Source organism: Mya arenaria, chromosome 7, assembly GCF_026914265.1.
Source record: "Mya arenaria isolate MELC-2E11 chromosome 7, ASM2691426v1".
Taxonomy (NCBI): Eukaryota; Metazoa; Mollusca; class Bivalvia; order Myida; family Myidae; genus Mya; species Mya arenaria.
This window is the reverse complement of record NC_069128.1, coordinates 18592901-18616165: the sequence shown is the minus strand read 5'-3', so window position 1 is coordinate 18616165 and position 23265 is coordinate 18592901. Positions and strand designations below refer to the sequence as shown.

Genomic DNA, 23265 nt, shown 5'->3' with positions numbered 1-23265 from the left:
ACATTCTGTGTCTCTCTTCGAATGTTTATTAGGGTTTTGTTTTCATTAACCGTTCTTAGGCAGTAATCCCCAACTAAAACATACAAGTATTTGTTCTCTTGTTACATAGCGTGTCTCTCCTTGAGTGTCTATGAAGCCTTTGTTTTCTCCGTTTGTTCTAAGGCAGTAACCCCAACTAAAACATACAAGTATTTGTTCTCTTGTTACATAGCGTGTCTCTCCTTGAGTGTCTATTAAGCCTTTGTTTTCTCCGTTTGTTCTTAGGCAGAAACCCCAATGAAAACATATAAGTATTTGTTCTCTTGTTACATAGCGTGTCTCTCCTTGAGTGTCTATTAAGCCTTTGTTTTCTCCGTTTGTTCTTAGGCAGAAACCCCAATGAAAACATATAAGTATTTGTTCTCTTGTTACATAGCGTGTCTCTCCTTGAGTGTCTATTAAGCCTTTGTTTTCTCCGTTTGTTCTTAGGCAGAAACCCCAATGAAAACATATAAGTATGAGTTTGTTGTTGTCTTGTGACATTTTTGTGTCTCTCATTGAATGTGTATTATATATGGTTTTGTTTTCACCGACCGATGTAAGGCAGTGACCCCAACTTAAACATATAAATAAGTGTTTGTTCTCTTGTAAGTTGATGTGTTGAAAGACTAAGTCGTGAGAACTGTTTAACCATATTTTCTCTATATAACTCTATAGGCACTTTCGCTTCAGCGGATTTCTTCAAAGTTGGCAATGATAGCGTGTCTCTCATTGAGTGTCTATTAGGCAATTGTTTTCACCGCCCGCTCTAAGGCAATAATTCCATTTAAAACAAATTAGTACGAGTTTGGTGTCGTATGCCGTTGTGTGTCTCTCATTGAAAGTGTGTTTGGGTTTTATTTTCACTGACCGCTGTAAGACAGTTACCCCAACTAAAACATGCTAGTATGAGTTTGTTTTTCTTGTTACGTGGTGTATCTCTCATCGAGAACAGAGCAAAACTGAACAAAGTATATTCCATATTAATCAGTTCACACAATATACACAATTATATAAGTCAAAGATGACCCTTTGGCATTGATTAATTAAATATTATGCATATATACTGTATAATACATGGCGTTCGGTTATAAATTGAATAGACGCTGAAAAAAGGAAAGATAAAGTAATCGAGCAGTTAATTTCAAAAATAAATATTGTTTCAGTTATTCCTATAAGATGTCATTTGCATGTGTATCTACGAAACATTTTTTGGTGTTAAAACACATGTGTGAATCAAAATATTATTGATAGGTCACAAACAATAACAACTTGTAATCTAACGAAGTATATTTAGATATGCAATTCGAGTGAACATTAGGCTTTTCTTTTCAATGACCACTCTTCGGCAGTAACCCAACTAAACAAATTTATTCGTTTTTTTTCTCTTGTCACGCTGTGTGCCTCTCATTAAGATACTGTTAGACTTTGACCACTTTGTGCCTTTAAACAAATAAATAGTGTTGTCTGCTGGGCTTGTCATCGTAGTTTCCATTGTACTTGATATAGACAGCGAGCTCCAATGAACATGACTCGGTGTTAATTAGTATGCCCCCGAAGGGGGGCATGTTAAAATCGCACCGTCCGTCCGTTCGTCCACCCGTCCGTGCATTCGGTCCCATGTCTCGTGCCCAGTCTGTAACTTTCTATTTTATGGATATAATTGAAAATTACTTGCCACATGTGTCCATACCTCTAAGGTTCGTCCGTCCGTGCGTCCTGCTAAATTACTTTATTTTACAAGACGTTTCATTGACTTCATTGATATTTAAACCTTTCTGATGGACCTTCGAATAACACTTGAGAACTACTTCGGTACTTTCGTCACTTTCTGTGACCGGCCTTGTTGCGTACACAGTTTTCGTTCATTACACCTTAATTATTTTTAATTACTGTAAAATATTTCCGCGTATATGTTTCCACGCTATTTACTTTTATTTTTATTTGTACGTTATTATTTCTCTTTGAAGATGTCGGCACTGCCGGAACTAGCCGATTTACCTTATAAGGGGGGCTTCGTATTCAAGGAACGCTTTCCTTAATGTTCTTGAGTATTCATTTGTTTCCTTACTTGTGGTGTCTCATCAATATCTCCCAATGTATTGTGACGTCCTCACGTTTAGAGTGAAAATTTTGTAAGAAACGATATGGTTTAATAAATCGAAGACAATGGAAATTGGTTTCCTTTCAGCGAAATACAGCATCGTCTGTCAACTTTTTAATAATCATTAATAGTAAAGCTAATTTGAATGGTTGAAGATGTTTTATCAGACCAGAACGGAACAAAACAGGAAAAGAACAGAAAGGAACAGAATAGAAATGAACAGAATGTGTATTTAACTTGAACATAAACAGCTCATCTGTAGAGACACAAGAAAAAGGACATGTATGGATACTATATGTTATGTATGTGGACAATTTTATTCTATAACCAGTGTGTATTTAAGTCAAATGATATAAAGGACAACAACAAACACAGAACAATAACAGAACAAATGGAAGATGTTTTATCATTGTAAAAAACATTTTGTTTACATTTCAATCGAAATAAAAAAAATCGATGTTTGACCCTTACAATCATTAACGAGTTTGTTTGAAGGGTATTTTTGAAATATTATATTTAAACCCCTGTTATGGTTTTATCTTTAATAAACATACATTTTTCATATAATTTAATTGAAATATGTGCATATAGCAAAACCCTTTCTTCCTTTCGAATAAAACAATAAAGGGGATTGTAATATTCGTGGAAAAGGTAACAATTCAACTTCAGGTGCATAAGAGATCACAGTTTGTGGTTGACCGTGAAGTTCCATTGAATTTTAAAAGGGTTCACTCACAAATTTCATGGTGGCAACATTTTGATTCAACATTTTTCAAATTTAGTTAATTTCCTTTTATTTATCATGAAGAAACACAAAATAGCAACTGGCATTACTTATTTGAACCTGGATTTTGTAAATCCAACTCTAAAATGATTCAATATTTAAAGCCTTATTAATGGATTTTGCAAAAACTAACATTTTCTGTCACGTTTTTAATAATTATTTATCTGATTGACTCTATAAAACGTGACTGATTTTCTTTAACCATGCTACCGTAACGTATTGATTGTGAAAATATTCACAAAATTGTACTGGAATATGTTAAAACACTTCAAGATTTTTTATTCATTTTTTATTTCAAATTTGAACATGTACAATGATTAAAATTTCAATGACAAACCGATGCATAAATTTAAACGTGTTCAGCTTTTTATCTCTAATAACGATCATGTGTCATGCATAATCTCCAAGAATAAACTAATACATGTAAATCAATTTAACACAAAATAATTTAAGGTAAGCCATCCATCGTTAGGATTGCAAAGATATGTTGGTGCGTTTTGGATATTAACATGGAGATTATTTCTATGTTTCATTTATATTGATTAACTATTATATTATTTTTGCATCGATGACATTTTTGAAAAACACCAAAATGACGCTGATCTAAGGATATTATATTTTAAAGGGAGATAATAAAATAAAAATATAGATTACATAGAAATTTCATTAATTTGTTTCTTAAATAACATAATTTCTTTTTGAAAAAAAAGCTTTCGGTGAAAACTTAAATCATTCAAACTTAACATTTTGTAAATTTAAGATTGAAATTTACCAGTAGATTTTTTTTGTATAAATGATGGATGGATTACCTAAATCAACATATTACATACCAAATTGTTAAACTCACATCTTAATGTAGTAACTGTCGCTGGTTATCAGATATTTTTTCTTGAAGACCACTCATTTGTTCAGTACAGCTCATAACACAGGTCTCGATATGCCTCGTCAACTGAAAAGAAAGAACAGTTCTATAAACTATTTATTTTTATCAATAGCAATATAAAATTAATAAAAAACAATAGTTACACGATTAAGATGTTCGGTATACGACCTTAATATTGAAGAAAGAAGACAAAGAAGTATAAACCGAGATGACAGAAAATGTAATAATTGCCATATGGATGTGGAAGAAAATGAATATCACTTTTTGTTAGTGTGCCCTTTTACAACATAAATATATAGTGTATGCATACGTATTATATGCACTGGCCCTGTGCGAACAAAAATAAGTTGTTGTCTTGCGATTGTGAAAAAAAATATAAATTCAATAATAGTGATTCTTATTTATCATTTGCTTAATCAAAATAATAATATCATGACAAATAATATCAAGAGAAAATGATATGTTACTGGTATGAAATGATATGTTACTGGTTCTTAGATGAAAATGATACTGGTTTGAATTCCCAGTAAATTTACATTTTACTGACCATTCCAAGGAAGTACCTTACAATCCTTGATAAACATATCTAGTTTTTTTTATAGTATATATGCACTGTGCTGTTTGTTGAGTTTTGTGCTGTTCTTCCATGTTTCTTGTTTGTGATTTTTTTTGTTTTTGTGTTATATGTCTTTGGCGTTTACCCTGTGCTATTAAACGGGGTAAATGTTTAAACTTTTGGCTACTGAGCTCGTTTCTGTATTATTAAATGCCATCTAGTATGTTTTGTGTGTATATTGACAATGTTCTTATTGAATTTGCCAATAAAACTTTGACTTGACTTTGACTTTAAAAATAATTTGATGTCCAAGGCAAAACATTTATTGAAACAATGTTTTAACACACACATTGTTTCAGTCAGGTGTCGAAATGAAACATTATAAAAATACAAACATTAATGTTAACAGTTGTTACTCCACTAGAAATGTTTAGCTTTGCAGGTCTGAGTCAAGAGTCCAAAATCAGGCTGGAGTTGATAGAGTTAGGATCCCTAATCATAGAAGTACATGGGGATTACCTATTATTTTAAATTATGATTTGTTTTCCATTCTTAAGTTCCCTTAATCTAATGCATACTTGGATAAGATTTACCATTTACGTTTCCTCTTTATTCGGAATTGTTGGGATAAGTATGAGGATGTACCCGGACACTAGGTCAACCCACCAGTAAAATCCAAGGCGGTACCTCAACAATCCCTAGTTTTATACATTTGATATGATGTGTGTTGTTTATGGATTAGTATGTTGTTGTTTGGTGTTGTTGTGATAAGTGTAAGGTTGTGCATGGAAACTAGTTCAAACCCCAGTAAAATTAAATTTTACTGACCGCACCAAGGCGGTACCCCAACAGCTCCTGGTTGAATACATTATATACGTTGTGTGTTGTTTGTGGCCATGCGCCGTTGAACGGGGTTTATGTTTAAGCTTTTGACTACTGGACTTGTTTTATGTAGTTTTCCATATAAATATTGGGACTGTTTGGAAACAGGCGTGTTAAAACGTTGCTTACTGAAGACCAGGCTGCTTTCTGAAGACAAAACAGGTCAATCACAAATAATAGGACACAGTTTTCAGCAGGGCCACCTGTTTGGTAAAATGTTTGTGTATTCCAAGTGCAGTGTGGACCGCCAACATCTTTACAACATCTTTACATAGCACTACTAACATCATTATACAGTTGATTAGAAAACATTTTAAAAAGGATTTACAGTATCAGTTTTGTGTGTAATTTGGAGATCAACATTCGAAGATAATTTATTTTAAGAAATAATTGCGCTCTCTTTGAGCGCATACATCTACTTTGATAGCAAGTTCACCAGTGGCATGGCACTAAGAATAGAAACAACTTGAATCGTATTTACAGTTTTTATACAAAAAAACGTTATGTGTCTGACATCAAAAATAAACTCAATCCAAATAATCTTTGAGCCAGACAAATTACATTGAAGCATCATCAAAATTTCATCAAAATATTTTTACATGGGGATTGGCCCAGCGCTTCTGCCTTGAAGCGCATCACACGTTGTGGAAAAGTCGATGTTGGCAGTATTGGCAGTGCTCTGACAATAAAACAACATGCGAAAAAAACAATTGTGCAACACCCGAACAAACTCGAACCAGGTGTGTGCATCTAATTACATCAGACCGAAGCACTGAATCAGACACGAGGTGAATTGGGTCGTTAATATTCAATTAAACGTGCATAAAACGCTTTCAAATTTTCTGGCTAATTTGTTGTTTTGTCTGCAGAGCCAAGCGTTATTGACCTATGACAAGAGTTTGAACTAGTGACGTCACACGGCGCAGAGCTTGAACTGTGTTATCTGTGTATGGTACATGTTTACATAAAATACAGTCTTTCCAGGACCGGTTTCATATTAATTTTTGAATGCATGCTGTATGTTGAGATAAAAAATAATAATAGACTTAGATGATATCGTCAACAACTCACTATGTTAAAACTTATATAACCTTTTTTAATCAGAAAATAAAAGCGTTCTACATAACGTATCCATCTTTGTATATACGTGTTGTAAAGTTGTTTGTCTTTTAATATTTTCATAATTATTGTATAATATGCAAACAATTGCTAAGTTTAACCGATTTGCATTTGTATAAATGTAGTTAGATTATAGTGTGATAGTGTTTATACCTATCGAATAAAATATAGATTCACACATGTATATTAACACAATTACACACACACATACACACATCAAACACTTTCATTAGAAATTTCATTAGAATATACACAGACCATTTTTCTATTAACTGCTAAAATGCTATTTCATTTTATTTCAGATATGCATAAAGTTATATTTCTATTTATAAGCCATGCTAAATGATCGATCGCCATGCATAATATACCATTTCACAATGGTAAAGGGTCATTTTCCACTTATACCACCGTGTATATTAACTATTTAAAACGAAATTAACTATGCTCAGTTTCTATTTATAAGTCAACTCATTGACCGATCGCCATGCATAATTTACCGTTTCAAAATGACATATGTCATTTTCCATTTATACCATTGTGTATATTGTTTAAACTTTTTAAAACGAAATAAACTATGTTCAGTTCTGTTCTGTTTCTTTTAAGTGTTAAAAGCAAGATTGTTTTGGCTAATTCCTCGTTGAAATGTATATTAAAATGAGTGTAAATAATTATATTAATACGACATTATGCACCAGTCAAATGTAACAACGCCCCCCACCCCCAGGTCCGGGGGTATACCGGGGATAGCCGGGAAAATGGGCCGTGTTTTTACCTTTCAGGTGGCCCCGAAGTGCCGGGTGAATGCCGTGGTTTTGTCTTCGTGCAAAATATAGCGGGGAATGGGCCTTACCTAGGGTCCCTGGTGTGCGGGGCATTTGGCGGGGATTTTACCATCAGTTTGTCCCCGCAGGGCGGGGATTTTACCCGGGGTTGGCTGGACCGAAAGTCAAAGTCCCCGCTAGTCCCCGGACCTGTGGGGGAGCGTGGTTACAATTGACTCGTGCATTAGTACAAAGTTATATAATATATGCCACATAAATAGACAGTCTCTTATTGTTCCAGATAGCCACCGACGAAGCAAAACATTTATCACATTCACTCACTAATCCTGATCAAAATATAGAATATCATTCTATTAAAAGATTCAAAGGATTTCCGGTTTGGTTCTTAGTTTTCTTTTCAAGTCCCATTGGTTTGCGAATAAAAGGGAACCAATCAATTTAAAGTTTTTCCAGTTTGGTTCCTATTTTTTTCATCACAACCTTGTTTGTTCGCGAATTCAAACAGGAACCAGTCGATTGACATTTCTGGAATCAAAATGGCTGCTTACTGTCAAAGTTCAGACGACAATGAAAACATAAATACAAAGCCATATTATTTGCTGACAAGTGAGCCATTGAATTTGATCTGATATCCAGTGGCAGAAAGTCATATTGACAGAGGCTGTATAAAATACTATTTATAATGCTATACTTTGCTCCAGCAATTCATTAAAGATGTACTCTTACTCCCAAATAAGCAGTACCACAATTAACAGAATTGCTTTAATTTACCGAAATGCATGAATAAATATCGAAAACAATGGTTCTTATGAAGGATACCGTGTTTAATTTGAATGAAAGTCGCAGAAAACACGGTATTTCTACCTTTTGAGACGATAGTTGATCACTGTAATTTTTTAGGACCCACCAGTCATTTAATATTTGTGCGTTTTTAGCTATTAAATACACGGTTACAATCTTGTTATCAGTAATTAATATTTTCCAAAGATGCATTATTTAGTACGTAGCTAAATGTTCATCAGTCAAAACTGATGTTTGGTATACACGTATACTTTAATTTTAAACCTCTATACTAAAGTACTTAAACGTGGACAAGCAACTTAAAGCATAACCATAACATTGTTTATGCAATCAAGAAAAGCCTGCTTTCCTCGAATGAAAAATAGCCATCAAGTACAGAAAGAAAAAGTTGATAATATAAAATGAAATATTCATATAAATATGATTTAGAAAACCGCAAACAGTAACAAAACAGAAATTAATACCCGATAAGAATTGCGAAAATAGAATTTAAGCTGGAAAGAAAATGAGTTACTTAAAATTTTATTGGACTGTTTACGTAACACAAAGTGTCTTTATGTAATTTCTTATAAATAAAGCCTAAAAGTACATTTCAGCCAACCAGTTTATGTGTTCGAACGCAAATATTTAACGTTTAATTATCCAGGAGCATAATCAGACACACAAAATATATTTGTTTACAAAACTCCCTTCCTCCCAACGGAAGATGCTTTATTTCTGGAATTTACAATTATTTTGTTCTTTGAATCGTTTTACTGTTCTCGTCTTGCGGCATCGTTTTAACCCTTGCCAACTGGAGTCACCCTGAAATCTTAATTGGGTGATACACGGGTACCTGCGAGAAATAATTGATAAAACTATCTAGGATATTGTGATCTGCAAGTCATAATCAGGTTCAACTGAAAACGTTGGCAAAATGTATATACTTTTTTAAAAAACATTTTAGATTATATAATTATATTGTCTTTGTTCTACTTAAATGTGAGCGAAAAACACGTCATGCAAAATTTACCAGAAATTTGATGCCAAAATACTTGAACAAAAGTACATTCTTTCTAAAAGCAGGTGGCCAAACTGTTATTTGCACCAAAAGCTAGATTCATTCTCTTAATGATGAAACGGGTTTAACGTCCCAACTTGATAGAAAACAATTACGTCATTATTTTGTGTTATGACGTCACACGTACAACGGAAACTACAGGGACAAGCCTAGAATTCAACATTGTTTGAAAATATCAATGTCCAAAAACACAGGCATCAAATCCAAACAGACATCCAACAATTATCCCCATCTCTATATGCTTGGGTGACCGTCTTGGGACGGTCAGTGCGGAAACTAGCTTACTGGGATCTTAAACCGTATTACATGTTTATGTTTACAATATCTTGTTTCATTCGGAACTCCTCGGCCATTTTCCATCGGAAACAACCTCGGGTGTATACGGACGGTTAACAGAAATCATTTCATTTTAGATCCGAGGTTGTTTTCGATGGAAATGGCCGAGGAGTTCCTAATGCATCTTGTTTCAGTTGCAGATTCCCTAATATGTATTGAAACATGGTTCATTGATCTGATGTTATAAAATTTTTTCGTTCGTGAAACATATCTGCTCAAAACAGTGCTGGGAGCGTCGACAGTGTTGATTTTACCATTGTAATCAATAAACAGTATTGCTTTGTTCTTAATTGCGCTCAAGTTTATGCTGGCTCCGATGAGGCCAGGCTTAAAGTTTGCATTTTGTAATGATTAATTACTATTGGGACACGTGTGAGATTTTGTGTATACTGGTTTATGCACCAGTCAATTGTTACCACGGCCCTCAGGTCCGGGTAATAGCGCGGACTTTGGTTTTCGGTACAGCCAATCACAGGTAAAATCCCCGCTCTGAGGGGACAAACTGCTAGTAAAATCCTTGCCAAATGCCCCCACACCCAGAGGACATATTAGGTAAGGCCCATTCCCCGCTATTTTCGGCGCGAAAACAAAATCATCGCATTCACTCGGCACTGCGGGGCCACCTAGAAGGTAAAAACAAGGCTCAATTCCCCCTGGTATATCCCCGGATCTGGGGGCCGTGGTTACAATGGACTGGTTCATTATATCCCAAATGAACTCATGTTCCAGTCAACTACACTGACACTTCCACCGCGGTAATTCCATCATTTATTGATATAGCTATTTTGATGCATGTGAGGTCTGCTTGTGGCGTTTGTTTGTATGGTACCCCGTCCAGTGTCCTTTGGGTATTGTGTTTAGGGTATGTACTTAAAATTGCTCTCTTACTCCCAAAAAAGAAGAACAACAATTTATACAATTGTTTTAATTTATCGAAAAGGATTAATAGATATCGAAAACAATGCGTTTGTTTTAAGGATACATTGTTTAATTTGAAAGAAAGGTGCAGAAAACACGTTATTTCTACCTTATGAAGCGATAGTTGATCACTGTTAATCTTTTAGGGCCCAGCTAGTGCATACACGGTACACGGTTACAATCTTGTAATCAGCACTTCCATTAATGCATTATTTAGTTAGTAGGCAAAGGTTTATCGCTCAAAATATATGTTTGTTATAGATGTGTATGTATTGATTTAAATGCGAGTATCACTTTAAAGGTAATCCAAGAAGGGCCCAAATGGTCAGATTGTGGCCACCCCAAACCAAGTTATGAACATGAGAAATCTCAAGTCTGGTGAGTTTACAAGCACTATAAGGCTGTCTTTCTACATTTGAGAAAGGCAAGCGGTGCCCATCATTTAACCAGTTGTTGGGCCAGCAACCGGTTACATCAGAACAAGCCCCGTGTGGGGCTCGAACTTTCGTCCTTCCACTCCCGTAGGCGGACGCCCTTACGACAGGGCCATTGGGACGGATATACCATAATTTTGGCATTTAAAGCCATATTGTGTAAACACTTTGTCTTTTAATTGTTTTAGAGAGGCCTGTGCTTAAACATCTTTGGAAGTTTTGAAAATAAATCGAAGCACAATTTTAACAACAATTGCCGTTGGAATTCATTGATGGTGCATGTCTCTGAACTATATCAAACTGGTTAGTTTTGATGTCATGTTTAAAACTCTTCACAAGGCTAATTTCTATGAGTCAAAGCCCGTTTAAAGCAAATTAAGCAAATAGCAATGACTTTATCCGTTAAACTCATAATTGATCCAATCTTCACTCTAGTGCAATAACTCGATAACTGCATATAGAAAAAGAAGCAGATATTGAGTTGTTGCATTAAGGTGACGAAATCTTCTTGAGGTTAAGCGGTTCTTTAATGAGCTGTAATTGTTATAATATGAAATGGCATATTGATAAAGGCAGCTTTGTTTCGATGTATGGAAGATTTAGGGACAAGATAGGACAACAAAAAGATGCGACAGCTATCTCTTTGTCCATGGCCAACAATTGAGATGCTATCATGGATGATTATGTCAAAATAGGTACTTAATACCTAATTTACGACATTTCTAACAAGGGTATCAAGTTTGTTATCCTTATTTGACAATTTTGAACAAGTGTTTGAGAGAAATGGAATAAATCGTAATGCACCTAGTAACGGTTTACCTCAACGGGGGCTTTGCGGGGTGGGGGATGGACGGGGGTGTCTTTTTGCACGCCCAGGGAATTAAGACAAAATGCAGAACTAATTGTCTGAATCCCATCCATAAAGAAGAAAAGTATGTCCAAATCGCTCGGGTCGGACGTCTTTCAAGGATCAGCAATTCTTTGCCAAAAAATAAATCCGGTGACGTATATTTCCCGGGTTATCAACGGTTCTATCAAAATCTTAAAATATTTGCTTGATAATATGCTTGATAATATAAACAAAATGTGTGTTTTTGGGGGGAAAGGGCTTTCATTAGTGTTAACCTTCTTCAAGTCCAATCCTTTCTTTTAATATTGTATAAATGACCTTGCATGCTTTGTATGCTTCTTTCAAAAAAAATAAAATGTTTAAACCAAATTATGATTAAAAACTTGAATAAAACACACACACACACACATGCACGCACGCACGCACGCACGCACGCACGCACGCACGCACACACACACACACATTCACTTGCTGCTCGCTATGATAACAAGTGCCTGTATTAGGATATGAAAAAAAACTTCGCTAAAGCTGATACTGAGCCTTCGAAAATGATTTCGGTTGCCGGACCCTAACAATTAATGACATACATCATTATCGGTTGCATGGCTTTCTGGCAAATATTAATCAATTGCTAGATTTTCATCCATTTTTTCTTAAATTTGGCGGATTGGTGACTTATTATTATTTTATTTTTTAGATCATTGTTTCACCGATAAGTATGTGTTCAGACCCTTCTTATTGCATAATGGACCATATACATGTTATTCTAGGCAGACCACGAACACGATCGTCACAATTTTTGCTTTTTCACGTGTGAATGTTATACATCGACAACCCAGGTAGGAATAAACGCCACTCCCGGACAGAATTGGACCGATACACAAACAGACCCAAGTTTATCATTTTTTATTTGAGTCAATACAATTTTAAGGGCGTCAGTAAAAAAAACAGGGGGCGGGCGGGGTGAAAATCTAGCAATTAATTAATAATCGCATTAAGGTGTTTTGTTTGTTTGTTTGTATGAGTTTATCAAGGTCTGCCCGCACCCATTGGCTGCATTATGGCTTGACCCCGCCGCAACGCTAGCACGTTTAAAATTGTGTTTTAATTGCCATAAGTGACAAGAGATAGAGGTGACAGCAATTCGAAGTCAAATCCAAACATTGGAAGACTTGAAGAAACAGATTGAGATACAAGAGATCCGGGTGCGATTCCCTAGCTCTTTGCGAAGAGACCTATTGGTTCTTGAACGTGCTCGATGTAAAGCACCGATACACGGGATACAACTTTCCTGGGTTTGATCAATACTTAGGACACCATTTTCCAGTACAACCAATCCTTTAAATGCCGAGCGCTAGACAAGTGAGCTACTGGTACCATATTTTGACGTCTTTCGGTTTGACGCGGCCGGGGTTCTAACCCATGACCTTTACCACCCGAAGCGAACGCTCTACCAAACCAACAGGTGGACAACTATGCAAAGTTTATACAATTGAATGCAGGTGTCTGTTATTGTCGGATCGATGAATATTGATAAGTCAATACATATCTCGTCCAGCCCCCATTCTTTGAACACAGCCCTTTATGGCAATTAACTAATAAACAATCCACAGATAGTTTGGCCTTCTGCCATGATACCAGGGAAATAAACATGGGATGCAGAACCAGGGATTCACATGTCAGACATTCCTTGAACCTGGCCCCAATTTCTGAAAGTGCTTAAGCATAACTCACTTAAGTATCTTATTTAATTTAGCAATATTACTTACTTAAATATGATTTTGTAAAAAACAAAAGTAGTTTATCTTATTTATCTCAAATATTATATCCTTTAAAAGCATCACAACTCTTTCAAAAGAAAATATCATACATTTGTTGTTCTATCAAAAATAGTGTGCTGAGCTTAATCCTGTTATAACTGATTTAAGATATTTCGAGAAATTGGGGCCGATCCTTTAGGGCAACAAAAATAAAGTTTCCAAATTTATAACATGACAACAAATTCATCTACATCCATGTCACAAATACAGGACAAAAAGGGCACGAGATGGTTGGTTCGAACTCGCTTGGCTCGATTTCGTCGTTGGCTCGAACTGGATCGATTTATTTATACTGAAGCTAAGCATCCCCGCTTGGCTCGAATTGGCCGAGACTCGAGGTATTATCGCCGATCCTTGGTGGTTCGAACCAACGGGGTTCGACTGTGATAAGGTAATTTTGAAGGACGGTTTCACCTAATCGACGAGTAAATTATCTAGCAATTCTCGATAATCGAATTGAAAAAAAATGTGTGTTTGCAAAATCAAATACACTTACCAATAAGTTCTTGGTTTTGAAGAAGATATTAAATATGCTTAAAATATTAATTTGAAAAAGTGATCGAAGGATATGTGCGTTTATAGGTCGGTGTTAATAGTCACTAAAGATTAAAGTCTGAGTTTTGGACTCAGATTCTTAAATGTTTCAAAATATATATTATATAACTTATTTTGACATCACTGTTCGTTTAATAGCATTTTACAACAAAATTAAAATTAAGCTCTCTTAGTCTAAGAATAAGACTTAGGACATTATTGCATACGGCCCCTGAGACTTTGCGAAAAGGATATCGGTGATATGTTTTAATATAATTGATATCTTACTTTTCGTAATGTGGTATTGATTCTTATGCCTTTAAAGGCACTCGTTTGTGGCTTGAAAATAATGAACTTTTTACGACCCCCCACCCCCAACCTCAACTTATATTACAAAATAAAGTGTGGCAAATCATAAGGAGTGTTTAAACTAAGATACTGACGTCTGAAACCCTTCAACAAATGCTGACATTTGCTCAAATATTGTCTTTGAAGATCACAATTTTGTAAAACGTTAGCAACTCGATTCGCCAAAGCGTTGCTGCGTGATTGGTTGATCATATTATCATGTGATGTTATCAATCTTATGTGGCCCATTGGTTATGGCTTCATAGTTTTAACCTTTCCTTTACTGTGCCGGCGTAGGTTCGCCCCCCACTAAAACAAGTCTATATAGTATATTTTAATTCCTGTTTTTCAGCAAAATTGGTATCAAAGAATCAAATAATTATGAAATAAGAGTTGTGTATGCATTTTCGCGGAAACTAATTTATGGTCCAAAAACATGGGCGAGTCACTTTAAACGGGACTCGAGTTTTTTTTTTAATCTAAAGCCACAGCATGGGCTTGACCCTATAATTTCTAATGTTTCATTATATTACATATGAAGTATCACGTATGGTGCTAAAGTATAAATTTAACTATTTCTCAGACCTACAATCACTTAAAATACCTATGCGCATTGTTGCGATTCATCCAATTGTTATGGTTAATTAGCTGTTCGCAATTCAAGTTATATTTCATTTGACATAAATGTCATCTTTTTAATATAATAAATGAACATTCTTCGGAGATTTTTAAAATCAAATTCGTATATCAATTTTAATTTCTGTCTATGCCTGAGGGGATCACATAATTCGAAGCTATTTAAATTACTCAATAAACCTGCCTTTATTAATTTTCTCACATACTATCGCATATGAGATGACACTTTTACAACTTTTAAACATCCCGATTTATTTTAATTTTTATCTTAGATGAAGGAGGTCATGGTAGGCTAAATGAAGAGGGTTACCAGTAGCATTTCTTCGTCGAGGCATTTTCTTTAAAACAAAAGGATTACATTCTTTAAAATGCTGTACACACAATGAAACACTGATATTAGGTGTTAAATACACTGGAGTAACATACCTTACTGAGCGCCATAAGCAAGTTTATCAAAGAGTCAATATGCATACTTTACATTTTTATTGCTCCAATTTCTCTTGTAGCTTTATGGACGTAATATCCAATCTATTTAGAGGCTCAGAAGTATTTTTTTCATGAAAAAAATGACAAAGCAAATACAATTAGCGAAAGAGGTGCTTCCGAACCACGAAACACAACAGTCTGGCTGTAATGCAAAGAACGCCGTTAGCACCGGCTTCATGTCCTGGTTTAAGAAATACCTGGCTTATGTATCCCCTATTTATCTCACTGGGCTGGTATTCATATAGTTCCTTTTTTAAGTCACTTTCCTAAATTAGATATCTCTTTGGTCATATGATATAAAACTTAACAATTTTTAAATACACATTTGCATTTACTTTTTTAATCAGGAACACACTAAAATGTTATAACACGCCTGTATTTCTTTTCATTTGACTAAGACAATTTCAAAACACGACTAAAGTTAAGAAATGACTTAAGACGTTTATGAATAAGGCCCCTGGTGTAAGAACGGGATGCCAAATTTCCTGTGCATTGTTTATTACCTTACTGCCTTTTAGGGCTGTGTTGTGAGAAAAAGGGCTGTGCCAGTTTTTCTGTGATAGATAATTGATCTGATCGATAATAATAAACAGAGGGCAATAAAGTAATAAAGACTAGGACAATTGTGTAATTCCCTTTATTTTGTTTTATTTTTTATTTTACATTTTTTTATTTTATTTTTTTTTTTTTTTTGGGGGGGGGGGCGGGAGTGAAAGCCATTTTCAAGAACCAAAAGGCTTATGTAATGATACCGAAACACTAGGGTCCGTGATTATGAACAATGAAAAGTCTGAGTTAAGGGTGCGTGCTTACGAACAGTTTCATGTTCGAGTCCAGAGCCAATGATTACGATCAGTTTCATGTCCGAGTCCAGAGCCAATGTTTACGGACAGTTTCATGTCCGAGTCCAGGGCCAATGTTTACGAACAGTTGCAAGTCTAAGTCCAGGGCCAATGTTAACGAACAGTTTCAAGTCTGAGTCCAGGGCCAATGATTATAAACAGTTTCAAGTCTGAGTACAGGGCCAATGATTACAAACAGTTGCAAGTCTAAGTCCAGGGCCAATGATTACAAACAGTTGCAAGTCTAAGTCCAGGGCAAATGATTACAAACACTTGCAAGTCTAAGTCCAGGGCCAATGATTACAAACAGTTGCAAGTCTGAGTCCAGGGCCAATGATTACAAACAGTTGCAAGTCCGAGTACAGGGGCAATGTTAACGAACAGTTTCATGTCTGAGTCCAGGGCCAATGATTACGAACAGTTTCAAGTCTGAGTCCAGGGCCAATGATTACGAATAGTTTCAAATCTGGATCCAGGGCCAATGTTTTCGAACAGTTGCAAGTCCGAGTACAGGGGCAATGATTACGAATAGTTTCAAATCTGAATCCAGGGCCAATGTTAACGAACAGTTGCAAGTCCGAGTACAGGGCCAATGATTATGAATAGTTTTAAATCTGAATCCAGGGCCAATGTTTACGTACAGGGGCAATGATTACAAACAGTCGCAAGTCCATGTCCCGGGCCAATGATTACAAACTCCATGTCCAAGTCCCGGGCCAATGATTACGAACAGTTTCAAGTCTGAGTCCAGGGCCAATGTTACGAACAGTTTCAAGTCTGAGTCCAGGGCCAATGTTTATGAACAGTTTCAAGTCTGAGTCCAGGGCCAATGTTTATGAATAGTTTCAAGTCTGAGTCCATGGCCAATGATCAAGTCCGAGTCCAGGGCCAATGATGATTACGAATAGTTTCAAGTCTGAGTCCAGGGCCAATGTTACAAACAGTTGCAAGTTCGAATCCAGGGCCAATGATTACTAATAGTTTCAATTCTGAATCCAGGGCCAATAGTTACAAACAGTTCCAAGTCCAAGTCCAGGGCCAATAGTTGCAAACAGTTTCAAGTCCAAGTCCAGGGCCAATAGTTACAAACAGTTTCAAGTCCAAGTCCAGGGCCAATAGTTACAAACAGTTTCAAGTCCAAGTCCAGGCCAATAATTACGAAGGGTTTGAAGTTTGAATCCAAGACAAATGATTACGAACAGTTTCAAGTTCGAATCCAGAGCCAATGATTACAACCAGTTTCAAGTTTGAGTCCAGAGCCTATTATTACGAACAGTTTCAAGTTCGAATCCAGGGCCAATGATAACGAACAGTTTCAAGTTCGAGACCAGAGCCAATGATTACGAACAGTTTAAAGTTCGAGTCCAGAGCCAATGATTACAACCAGTTTCAAGTTCGAGTCCAGAGCCTATTATTACGAACAGTTTCAAGTTCGAATCCAGGGCCAATGATAACGAACAGTTTCAAGTTTGAGACCAGAGCCAATGATTATGAACAGTTTCAAGTTCGAGTCACGAGCTAATGATTACGAACAGTTTCAAGCTCGAGTTCAGGGCCAATGATTACGAACAGTTTCAAGTATGAGTCCTGGCCAATGTTTACGAACAGTTTCAAATCTGAGTCCAGGGCCAATGATTACGAAGAGTTTCAAGTCTGAGTCCAGGGCCAATAATTACGAACAGTCTCAATCCTGAATGCAGGGCCAATGATTACCAACAGGTTTTAGTCTGAGTTCAGGGCTAATCAAGACGAACAGTTTCAAAAATGAGTCCATGGCCAATATTCACGAACGGTCTGAAGTCTGAGTCCAGGGCCAATTTCTGAGTCTTGGGCCAATCAAGTCTGAGTACCGACTGATGAATCAAAACTGAATACTTTATTAATTGTATATTTTCGATGAAAACTGCTGTATTTACCATATGATACACCATCATTAACACATAGTTTGTGAAATTATTGTAATATTAACGAATATCTGTGTGGGTTAACATTTTGCTTTTCTGAGCCAGTCTGGGAATTGAAAGTGATCATGATGATTGGCCATGGCCTCAGACATAAAACTGTTCATCACGATTCGCCTGGTACTCCTGCTGAAGCCCTGGACTCAGATTTGAATATGTTCGTACTGAATGGCCCTTGACCCTGACTTGAAACTGTTCGTCATGATTCGCCTGGTATTTCAGCCCTGGACTCAGATTTGAATATTTCGAAATAAATGGCCCTTGACCCTGACTTGAAACGGCTCGTCATGATTCGCCTGGTACTCTTAAGCCCTGGAAACAGATTTGAATATGTTCGTAATGAATGGCCTTTGTCAGACTTTGACTCTTGAACTGTTCGTAATAATTGACCCTGGATTCTGACGTGGGGCCTGGACTTGAATCGGGTCGTAATAATTGACACTGGACTTAAAACTGTTACTCGTAATTTGCCCTGAAACCCAGACTTGAAATAATTTGTAAACATTTGGCCATTGACTCAAACTTGAAATTGTTCGTACAAATTGGCCATGTGCTAAGACTTGAAGTTGTTCGTACAACTTCACCCTGGACTCAGACTTCAGACTGTTCGTAATCATTGACCCTGGACTGAAACTTCAGACCCTTCGTAACATTGGCCCTGGACTGATAATTGAAACTATTCGTAAATATTGACCCTGGAGCACACTTGAAATTTTTCGTAAAAAGTTGTCATGGATTCCGATTTCAGACTGTTCTTAAACATTGGGAGAACTGTTTGTTAACATTGGCTCTGGACTTAGACTTGAAACTGTCCGTAATGATTGGTCCTGGATTCAGACTTGAAACGATCCGTAATCATTGGTACTGTACTCAGACTTGCAGCTGTTTGTAAACATTTGCCCTGGACTCATACTTAAACCTGTTCGTCATGCTCCCTTGAAGTTCTTCGTAATCATTGGCCATGGACTCAGATTTCAGACTGTTTGTAATCATTGGCCATGGACTCAGATTTCAGACTGTTTGTAATCATTGGCCATGGACTCAGATCTCAGACTATTGGTAGTCATTGGCCAGGGACTCAGATCTCAGACTATTGGTAGTCATTGGCCATGGACTCAGATTTCAGGCTATTGGTAGTCATTGGCCATTGACTCAGATTTCAGACTATTGGTAGTCATTGGCCATGGACTCAGATTTCAGACTATTGGTAGTCATTGGCCCTGGACTCAGATTTCAGACTATTGGTAGTCATTGGCCCTGGACTCAGATTTCACACTATTGGAAGTCATTGGCTATGGACTCAGATTTCAGACTATTGGTAATCATTGGCTATGGACTCAGATTTCAGATTATTGGTAATCATTGCCCATGGACTCAGATCTCAGACTATTGGTAAGCATTGGCTATGGACTCAGATTTCAGGCTATTGGTAGTCATTGGCCATGGACTCAGATTTCAGACTATTGGTAGTCATTGGCTATGGACTCAGATTTCAGACTATTGGTAATCATTGGCTATGGACTCAGATTTCAGACTATTGGTAGTCATTGGCCCTGGACTCAGATTTCAGACTATTGCCATGGACTCAGATTTCAGACTATTGGTAGTCATTGGCCATGGACTTAGATTTCAGACTATTGGTAATCATTGGCCATGGACTCAGATTTCCGACTATTGGTAGTCATTGGCCCTGGACTCAGATTTCAGACTACTGGTAGTCATTGGCCATGGATTCAGATTTCAGGCTATTGGTAGTCATTGGCCATGGACTCAGATTTCAGACTATTGGTAGTCATTGGCCATGGACTCAGATTTCAGACTATTGCCATGGACTCAGATTTCAGACAATTGGTAGTCATTGGCCCTGGACTCAGATTTCAGACTATTGGGAATCATTGGCCATGGACTCAGATTTCAGACTATTGGTAGTCATTGGCCCTGGACTCAGATCTCAGACTATTGGTAATCATTGGCCCTGGACTCAGATTTCAGACTATTGGTAATCATTGGCCATGGACTCAGATTTCAGACTATTGGTAATCATTGGCCATGGACTCAGATTTCAGACTATTGGTAATCATTGGCCATGGACTCAGATTTCAGACTATTGGTAATCATTGGCCATGGACTCTGATTTCAGACTATTGGTAGTCATTGGCCCTGGACTCAGATTGCAGACTATTGGTAATCATTGGCCCTGGACTCAAACTTGAAACTGTTGGTAAACATTTAGACCTGAAAAATAGATTAACGAATGAATGAATGCACAATTGAGCGTTTAAACGAACTCACATTCAAAAGAATGAATGAGTGAATGAAATAATAAATGCACATATCAATAAATAATAAAACATTTAAAAAATAAATAAAGTAAAAAAAATCTAAAAATGAATATATAAATAAATGAATAAATAAAGATATAAATAAATAAAGAAATAAAGAAATAAATAAATAAAAAATAGAAATAAATAAATAAATAAATAAATTATATAAATAAATAAATAAATAAATGAATGAATGAATGAATGAATGAATGAATGAATGAATGAATGAATGAATGAATGAATAAATAAATAAATAAATAAATAAATAAAATTTAAAAAAATAACAATAAAAAATAATAATAAATAAATAATGAATGCATAATTAATAAAATAATTAAATAAATGAATGAATGAATGAATGAATGAATGAATGAATGAATGAATGAATGAATGAATGAATGAATGAATGAATGAATGAATGAATGAATGAATGAATGAATGAATGAATGAAAGAATGAATGAATGAATGAATGAAAGAATGAATGAATGAATGAATGAATGAATGAATGAATGAATGAATGAATGAATGAATGAATGAATGAATGAATGAATGAATGAATGAATGAATGAATGAATGAATGAATGAATGAATGAATGAATGAATGTATGAATGAATAAATCAATGAATCAATGAATGATTCAATGAATCAATACATTTATAAATCAATAAATCTATAAAGAAATAATTAAATAATAAATAAATTAATGAATAAATAATAATAATAATAATAAAAAATATTTCATTGATTATTTAACTAATTAATAATTCAATGAATTAATAAATGAATAAACAAACAAATTTAAATTAATCAATAAAAAGATCAACGTGACCTTTTGATTGTTTAAGTTTATTTTATTTGCCAGCTGATATTTATACAATTTAAGACTTGTCCATTGATTGACAAATGTAAACTTGGCTCACTGTGGTTATCCTACTTCACGTTACAATATTTTAACAACATTAGAATGAGTTACTACATATGTACCATTTCAAATAGAAAATGTCACTATTAGATTAAAGCACAATCATTAACATGATTTAGTGAGTATGTTTTATTATGTATTTGATTTTGACACAGTTTACTTAGCTGTAGTTAAGAATTTATATTTTTATTACATTGAATTTTGTTTGGATTATTGAACTCTTTTTGGTAAGAATTTGATACATGTGTCTTGATGTTAAAAGTAGCTTTTACATTGAACGTTAAGTTTAACAGGGGATGAACAATACAGATTAAATAGCATGTATATTGCTAAATAAACCAAACGTTTGTTAATGTACCTACTGAACATTTTTATATACTCTTAAAGCTGCACTCTCACAGATTGACAGTTTTGACATTTGATTTTCTTTTTTTTGTCTCAGAAAGCTAACTTTGGCATCAATGTCTTCAATTTAATTATATAAGATATCTCACAATAGAACATAACTCAATTGTCAGGAAAGCTGTAAAAAATTTTAGTTTTCTGAAAACGTAAGTTACACCTTTAAGCGCTTTTAAGCATCACTCATCGAACGTAAATATGTAAAACTGCGATCGAATCGTTTGTCAGCAGTCTTATATCACTGATTTCCAATCAATTACACTTAATTTGTCTCATTCCAAGACAAAAAATAAAAGTAGTTGTCAAAATAAGGGAGTACGGCTTTAAGGTTGTTTAACGTACGTTTATTCAATAAAATCTGTCGAGCCTCAATGAAGATTGTTGACGATTTTCATCACTTAAGGTGTGTTCATATCGCGAAATCTATTGATCAAAATACCCGATACATAAAATATAGTCATTCATATTACCCCTTGTGGCAATAGGGTTGCCTAATTACATTTTTCACTGCATATATCCACCGCCATTAACAAGAAATAACTCATCTGTAATGTCTCCTTTGAACTATGAAATTCACTACATATTGCTTTAAGTCAATCATTACTCTACTTCAATAAAATAGAACTCATTCGTTTGGTTTAAATGTCACATTAACTATGTCCTGACAATTTTCGCTTTTATAAAAAAAAGTCTTGAAAGCTAACAAAATATTTTTAAAAAATCAAACTTAAATTCTTACAAAAGATGAGACAAGAAAACTACAACAGTTTGTCTATTTTACAATGTCTAGGCGAAATACGATCTAAAGATTTTTGTGTTTCGAGTCTTTATATTTACAGTTCATTTAATTACATCAAATTCGAATTTACTCGTTTTATTTTACAGTCGGGCCTTTGATCTTCGTAACCTTGTCTGACCTTCACATCTGGTGATGAGCAAGATGGTTTGACGAAAAACAATCAGAACGTAGAGAATGAATTCTGCATGTAAATCTTCACTGGGCATATGGAAATAGTGTTTAATTTCGATGAACTGTCTGAGTATGGAAAGTGAACCGAGCATCTGCAGACTACATTGGGCACATACATAAATGCAACCTTGCATCCATACATGTGATATACCGAGGACATGGACAGTAGATGGGGCGCACACGTTGAATGAAACCACCCTCTGCCTAGTATGTGTTGAAAGATATGAGACGGTGCCTAGGAATATAAAGAAAACAGTGGATGGAGTTGAGTCATTGAACAAGTCCATATCTGATACATGTGATTATATAGAAGACAGTGGGTGGAGTCGTGCCATTTAATAAATATATATCTGGAACATGTGAATATTTTAGACAGTGGATGGAGTTGAGCCATTCAATAAGTTTTAATGTATAAAAGACATTTGGTGGGATTAAACCATTAAATAGATCCTTTCCTGATCTACGTGCATTTACAGGAGAGAGCAGATGTA

The 23265-nt window shown here is 35.4% G+C and overlaps 1 long non-coding RNA gene across 2 annotated transcripts in view; it reads right to left on the bottom strand.

Annotated features, from left to right (window-relative positions):
- Positions 1-23265, bottom strand: part of LOC128240536 (uncharacterized) — a 71385-nt gene that overhangs the window by 27334 nt on the left and 20786 nt on the right. The window contains exon 3 of one of the 2 annotated variants that reach the window (XR_008262184.1): positions 3754-3855. This is a non-coding gene — a long non-coding RNA (uncharacterized LOC128240536). Of the gene's footprint in view, positions 1-3272; positions 3856-23265 lie in introns of those variants that run through there. The other variant, XR_008262183.1, reaches the window with a different exon arrangement.